This window comes from Mytilus californianus, unplaced genomic scaffold (assembly GCF_021869535.1).
Source record: "Mytilus californianus isolate M0D057914Y unplaced genomic scaffold, xbMytCali1.0.p SCAF_1, whole genome shotgun sequence".
Classification (NCBI taxonomy): Eukaryota; Metazoa; Mollusca; class Bivalvia; order Mytilida; family Mytilidae; genus Mytilus; species Mytilus californianus.
Window position 1 is genome coordinate 92,755,489 of NW_026262581.1, and position 8,715 is coordinate 92,764,203.

The window sequence follows — 8,715 nt, forward strand, 5'->3', positions numbered from 1 at the left end:
GTGGAGTATATCTTGAGGAATAAACATTGTTTTCGCCCCCTTTCCCCCTCAGCATTCTATTTATGCGGACTTCATTAAATAGTAATGACGGGATACATAAATATATGTTAGTGACAAACGATTCCACTCGACGACACATTTTCTAATATAAAAAAAAATGACAACAAAGTTTTGCGCGTTAATATTTCGTGTTTCAATCAATCGACAGTGTTTTGGGTACAACCGCCTGATGAATGGCCACTGAGTATCAAAAGACTTTACAAAATCTTATATATATTTTGTCAGAAACATATATACTACATTTGTGTCTCTGAGTTTTTGCACATCGTTGTCCTCTAACTTTTCTATGATGTCAAAAATAATTCTTGTGCATTGCAATTTCCAATGTAATTAAAATATAGAACTCGGATTTCGTTATACTCGTTATACTGCATACGAGTACTCGTATGCAGTATAACGAAATCCGAGTTCTATATTTTAATTAGATTGTGCAATTTCGTTCTTTAGTAAACGAAGCCTTATTTCTATCGATATTTAAAAAAGTTATTGAACGCCATTTTTTAGATAAAATTTTTATTTCCCTTCTGGCATGTAGGTACAAACCGTATATTTGACCTTTATAAATAAAAAGTTCTGCACTCAAGACTGTAATAAGAAAACTTCATAACAAAATCTCAAATTTCTGACAGAATCTATGTTGTGATCTAGAATGAAAATATAAAAAAAAATGAAAAGAAAATGCCCTTTCTAGTACAATTTCAATATTTGTCATATAATTGTAGATAGTACATTTTGTATTTTGTACTCAATTCTTTTAGTATTGTCATTAGTGTATTGTTAACTTTATATATAATAGTTGCTACATAGGACCTTTGGTTAGGAATCGTTATCTAATACTTGTGGTTAATTTAATTATAATTAATGATATATTATTCCTAGATAAAACAAAGAATTGGACTTGTATTTACAATTATCTTAAAATTTAATTATTTCATTTTTTGGGTGTGTAAATTCAATGGAAGTGTATCAAATCGCGAATAATTTATATCCATTTCACTTGTTTATTTGTATGTCCAAAGTTTTCATTTTCAGGATATCGTGTCATAAAATTACAATTAACATGACTACGAGACTCCCGTCCCTTTTTCACCTTAAACTAATATAGGTGTCATAATCGTTCCTGAACCTGTTAAATGTGATTGTCCATGTCCCGCAAGGGTGTGAAATCTGATAACGGGGTTGACACGTGAAAAGACCAATATATTTATTAGTGTATTATCATTATACCCCATCTTTGTTGATTGGGACAATGACAGATATCCATTCACTTCATTATACATAATTAATCATAACAGCATAAATAGAAATCACATTAAACAAAAAATCATAAACTCTTGTTTTGTGAATGAAGACAACATCCTCTATTCATTGTCAGTTATGGATTACAAAGATGCACATGTTTTGAAGTATAGAAGTTTTAGATTTACAAGAAATACAGGTATAATTTCTTCTTAACTTAAAAATTCCAAACAGAAAAAGTTTTATTGATTAATATATACAATATCTTCATCAGTAGTCAATTTGACAGTTCCAACCCCTTTTTTTTTTATCGAAAATATGTTTTGTTCGTTTATTCATTCTCTCCTGTCATAGATGAATATTTGGGTGCAGTTCGTTTCGTAACTTGGTCGTTTCGTACCTAGTCGATTTTTTTTCATATAGAACGTTTTGATTTGGAATTGTACATACATATTATAAATTTTATTTTATTATTTGTTTGATTTGTCCATGCTTTCTGAGAAAAAATAACATCTGAAATATATTGTTACGAACAAAATAGTTAATATTCTTTTCTTATTCATTAGATACATATGTAATAAGTAAATTTTGATTCCATGCAAGTCAAATAATATAAAAAGGGAACAAAAATATTAAAATGTCAAACCATCAAAATAATGTCTCTTTTATATTGATGGATTGACTATTTTTTTGTATTGTTGTTTACCATATTTTGATGCATTTCAATATATGTAGTTTCTTTTATAAATTAGAAAATGTATTGAAAAATAGTTTTACGAGAAACACATTATATCCAGCTGCTTTCAAAACGTTCCGTACTCGCACAGTAATATATAAATAGTTTTTACTGGTTGTTATCAATTAAAGTTAACAGTTTGAAAATTATCGAAAATCGAAAACATAGTTTTTTTCCAAAATTATGAAAACAACGTTTTTCCAAAATTATGAAAACAAAGTTTTCCAAAATTATGAAAACAAGTTAGAATTTTGTCTGCTTGCTTTTATAGGTAATCATTTCATGAAAATTAAATTTATCTCTGGTGAGTTTCTATGCAAAAACATTTAATACTAAATAAATGTTAGTAAAACCATTACAGTTTTAGTCGATTCCATTGCTATTATATTAAACTTGAATAAAATGTGAAGACCACAGTAATATTTTATTTCCAGCTTGTAACTGACAATTCATTTGAATGCTGTCTACATCATATTATAGCTAATTGACTTAAACACTCTATATTTACTTAATGTAATTTAGTTTAACACTTGAAGGTATGGGGTCATTACAAACACACGAGAACTGTTAACCCCTCCCGGTTACGGACATGACATTTTGACACTCATTATTTCCATATCATATTTCATGTTTAACTTTTTATTATCATATGAAATTTTAACAAGGAAGGATTATAACTGATTTAGGATGTTTTCAAACCGGTCTTCATGTAAGTCCTGATATTTAAATATATATTCATGTACTAATGTATATAAAATGTTCGTGTTAAGACAAAAGTTTCAAGGCAAAATTAATTATAAAAGTTATTTCGAGTTATTGATAAATTTTTTTAGTAAAATATTAAAGTGAGATTCAGAACTAATATCAGTTGATTTAACAAAATTATGTATCATCGATAACAGATATTCTATCTTGACAAAAATTATTAAAAAAAAATATGTAATTAACAATAAGTTTATGAATATTTGCTGTGGACTTTCAGTTATCCTCTTTGTGTACCGTATGGACTGACTCCCCCTTTTTTATTGAACAATTATTGTTTGTAGATATATGTATTTATAATCATAATTATGTTTTATTTCTGTATCTTTAACTTGGTTTTATATGCTTGAAATGAACCCTAGGATTAGGAAAATAAAAATATTAGTATTTGAGTATATTAGTATAAATTTGTCGGACCATATTATTCAAGAATCAAAATCCCATTACACTTTGAATATCAATCATCGGGGCACGTTTTGGCAAATTGTATATTAGTCATTGTTGGAACCCTCTAAATTAACAATCAAGAAATACACATTAAAGATATAAGTTCAGAATTCACAGTAAAACCTCAATTAAAGATAATGTTAATGGTTCATGATGAACTGAGGATTACACAAAGACGCACTACACTGTGTAAAACATAAGCAACAGTTAAATGAAGATTTCAAAGTCCCTCAATAAATTTTACACCCATTCCAAGACACAAGATGGTCACGTAAACAAATATAAAGAGATGTTGGGTATACATAAATGAGACAGCATCTCAACAACTTGAAGACAAATACACCACGAGAACAAGTTATGGTCTTCAATAATTAAGACGATTAAAATCCTATATCTGTCCAGCTCTAAATAACATGGAGTTTGGTAAATTTGTCAATACATATAAGAACATATGTATATTCTACCACTCAACTCTGAAAATACGTTAAAATGCAGAGGATGGTTTGTGATTCCTTATTTTTGTTTTATTGTTAATTTATAGTTAAGAATCTTCAGAACTAGTGATTATATTTTTATATTAAATTTATTTCAGGGTCTCCAGCACAGTCTGTCAGTAGATTAACACTTCCTCAAAATCGCAGAACCCGGTTCCAACCATCAGAAAAGCACGTATGTCGACTACAGAACTGTATGCCTCTGAAGTTTAAAGAGTTCGTAAAGTCACACCTATCATCAATCCTTGAACTACCACAAGATCACCTTGAGACATTGATGATATCAGCAGCAGTACCGGTTCCACAACACAAGACGCCTATTTCGTTCAGTAAAAGAAAAGCTCAGAAACAGTCCATGTTTGGCTCCGACCTTTCACCAGAGAATATTGCATCAGTGCTTCAGTTGATCAACTACCTTTCCCAAGATGACGTCATATCAACAGAAGGGTTATTCCGTAAAACCGGTAACATATGCAGACAGAAGCAGTTGAAAGCAAAGTTAGACTCAGCAACACTTACTCAGAAATACCTGTCTTCGTTATCTCCACATGACAGTGCCAACGTTCTCAAACGCTACATTCACAATCTACCAGAACCTCTTCTTACTCAAAAGTTCTTCAACGTATATGTTCATATTACCAACATCACCAAGTCAACAAAAGAAGAAACAAAGTCTGCCAAGATCCAAGCTATACAACTTGTTCTCCATCTTTTACCATCCGACAACCTCAACCTATTGAAGCCATTGATGACACTCCTCAACAAAGCCGCATCTGTCTCTAGTAACCTGATGACAGCTTATTCTCTAGGAATTTTATTTGCACCTCATCTCCTTTGTGATCGTCATTCGTCAGCAGACAATCTCCACTCCGTTCTACCGAAAGTTTCCGATTTGGTTTCCATAATGATAGAGAATGGTCCACATATATTCAGCATACCTAAAGACTTGTCTCGATCCGTAGCTAAGTTTTGGCGAGAGATGGAGATACCCAATCAGCTTTACTACAAAACAGTCCAAGAAACCACAGATTCAGTTGTTTCAGATCGTACGTCACCGAAAGTTCACGTCGTAGACCTCTGTGACAAGCCAACAGCCACCAGTCCACTACCAGTGCCCTTCACACCTCGAACAACATCACGTAAGAGACTTAGTAGTGACACTAGTGATGGTATCCCAGAGAAAAGACCTACACCAGAGATGTTTCTTTCACCAGCATGCAATGTACTCGACTTTAAGCCAAAACTCAGTAAGCAGACTAATTCCATTATCTTCCATACAGCACCTGTATCTTCTTCCAAGAAACCAGTGGCCCGTGTTAAACCAATTCAACATTCACCCATATCTCAGTTCTTCAAGAGTGTGCCACTCAAGCTTCAGCGGGTTATGTCAACACCGAGATCTCGTGCTCCGATGGCTCTGTTCCAGTCACCAAGTCACAGTGTGAAGTTTTAATACATTGATAAAAAAACTATAAATTATTATGTGCAAATATTGTTATGTTTTAGAGAGTAATATATCATTGTTATTAATTTATTAAACTATGAAAAGGAAATAAATTGTTATTTCATACATTTGAACCTTTAAATTCGTATCAAATTATACACTTTAAGATCACCGTGGTCTGTTTAAAAAATGAAAAACTTTCAGAGTACGCCACAAAGCAAGCTCACGGTAGCGTGAAATTAGGTATATAAAATTTAAATAATATAAAAATAAGACAATGTTGAAAGATTGCCGATGAGACAACTCTCTATCAAAAGACGTAGAAGTTATCAACTATAGGCCACCCTACGACCTTCGACAATGTGCAAAACATATACCGCATATCAGACTATAAAAGGCCACACAATGACAAATTCAAAACAATAAAAAAAAAAAAAATTTGATATACAGCTACAAACAACAACCATTGGAGTAATGGCTCCTGTCTTTGGACAGGCGCATACAGAATGTGGCGAGGTTAAACATGTGTGCGGGCGCCCAACCTTCCCCTAACCTTGGGCAGTGGTGTAGCAGCACAACATAAGAACAAGGATGTATATAGTGTTATATCCTTTACAAGAACAAACTATATGTTCATTAAAACTACATTTTTCTCAATGATTTAACATGACTTATACAGAAGTAGCAAAGTAGTATGGCAAGCCATTCTCGTCAAAACTATACTGATATAAAAATAAGGAGACGTGGAATGATTGCCAATGAGACAACTATCCACTAAAGTCCAAATGAAGTGGACGTAGGTAATTAAAGGCAAAATTACGGCCTTCAACAGTGAGAAAGAAAAACCCATACAGTATAGTCGGCCAAAAAAAGGCCCCGACATGAAAAATGAAAACAGACCAATTTAAAAAACTAACGGCCTAATTTATAACAAAACTGTTTACGAAAAACAAATATGACAGACATGAACCAACGACAACCACTGAACTTCAAGCTTATTCCCCTTTTCGAAAAAAGGCATAATAGAAAACAACACTACTGAAAAAGAAGACATCCTAAACCAACAATTTCAGTCAGTAGTCACTAATGAACCATCGACCAATATGCCTGATAAAGGTCCAAGTCCATACACAACTTGAAATGCCAAAAAGAAAAATCACATCACCAGGTGTCGAAAAATTACTACACAAACTAAAGCTAGTGGTCCAGATAACATCATTGGACGAGTATTAAAAGAACAAAAAACAAAGATCACACCAATCTTAACAATAATTTTTACTAAATCACTAGAAACAGGCAAAACACCAAAAGACTGTAAACATGGAAACCTCGTACCAACATTTAAAAAGGCCCGGGCGAACAATACAAGGCTTACAATTATAGGCCAATCTTTCTAACTTGTATTTGTTAGATATTGTTGGAGCACATTAATAATTGTGACATCGGGCACCCTCTGGAGGCAAATAACATCCTTTAGGACCTCCAATTTGAAAATTGAGATAATGTTATTCAATTTATACAAGAGCTGCATAACAACAATAACAAAAATATTCAAACAGACCTCATTATTATGATTTTGCCAAAGCCTTTGATTATAAATTTCTACTCTATAAACTTAAATACTATGGTATACAAGACAACACTCTAAAATGGATTGACTTTTTTATCAGACCGCACACACCTATTGGGTATAGATTGAATAACATCAAGCACAGTACAAGTTACATCAGGTATGTCTCAGGGAACTGTCAATGGGCCTACACTATTTTTAATATACTTTAATAATGATTTTCTAGAATACCTCAATCACAAGAAGTTAAGACTCTTTGCTGACTATAACATTATATACCGTGAAATAACAGGTCAATAAGATTGCATGTAACTACAAGCAGGTCTAAATACGGCTGCTAAATGGGAGGCTGAATGGTTCATGAACCTTCCATCTTGACAAATGTACTGTTCAAACCATTACACAGAAAAAGAAACAATTCAAACACGATTATATCCTACATAACCATACTTTAGAACCAGTAACATCTGCAAAATATCTTGGTATAACCTTACAGTCAAATTTTTAACGGAACAATCACTACGAAAATATCGTACTAAGTCCAAACAAATCTCTTTGCTTCCTGAAGAGAAACCTAAAAATATCAACCACCAACACCAATTCCCGTGCAAACCAATCTATAGCGAGACCAAAACTTGAATACAGCATTAGTTAATGGGATCCACACACAACATAATACAAAAATAAACTATTACATATAAAAATAAGAAGGAGAAAATCCTGGATAATCATAGGTCTGTTCCATGTCCCTTTGGAATTTAGAAACTAACAATGAGGGTCTGTTGATAACAAAGTTACGACAAAAGAAATGACTTCATAACCCCAATTGTGAACTTTCCAATTCTATGTATCAACATTCCAGCAGCGCATGCAAATGGAGTATATATCTCGTTGTTGATATGATATTCAAGAGCTTGCATTTCCTATCGTTATTTCCTTGATAGAGTGTTACTACTTAATAGGAAGCAATCAAAGTTCCAAGTGTCAAAGTTGAAGTCATCCGGCTTCGAAAATTTGAGGGACGACATCATGAGTTGGTTGACCGTTATTGAATACCTGTTTCATGGATGAAGACGGATATGTTCCAACTGTCATAACCACAATCCTGACCTCTTTCCCCGAATCTGACCACCCGAATTAGACTTTTCACCGCAGGATTGTGCTTAGACGAGTAACACGACGGAGGCCACATGTGGAGCATGATCTTCGTACCCTTCTGGATCACATGAGATCACCCCCGTTTTTTTGTGGGGGTTCGTGTTGCTCTGTCTTCAGTTTCCCCTGCTGTCATTTGTAAATTATTATTTATCTTTTTGTACTTTTTCGGTTTTTTTTTGCAATGACATTAAGCTGGTTCTCGACTGACTACTACACTTTGTTCATTCAAGGATTTGTAAAGTAATACAAATCCTTGGTTCATTTGAGCGAAGCGTTAAATACAAGCGGATTCCAGTTTACAATGACATTGTCATTTCTTTTTCGGTTTATGAGATTGAATGTCCTTTTGGTATCTCTCACCTCACTTTTGCCCTTCTTGCATTTTGGACGAACTATAGAAGATAGAAAGATACTTAGTAAATCGTAAAAGACACGATCTATAAATAGGTTGACTGTGCCAAGATTGTTAGTCCACTTCTTGCAGAAGTTATTGGTCTTGATTGATGATTTAAATCATTCTTGTGTTTTTGGCAAAAATATAGTAGACAGAGGGGAATTGTAAAAAAGAGACCAGCAAGACAAGATCAACAAGAGAGATTTTTGTCATGAATAATAATCGAGTCTACAATGATGGACCTATACATTCATCATATTGAATAAGAGGAATAATTTCAAATAAAATAGTGATTCAATTTGGTTAAGATAAATTTTGAAAGGAATCTCGATTAATGTCGAACTTTTTCTGTGTATAAAAATGCCTTTCCCAGTGTTGCTAATATAAGACGAAATGAACACTTTACCCTTT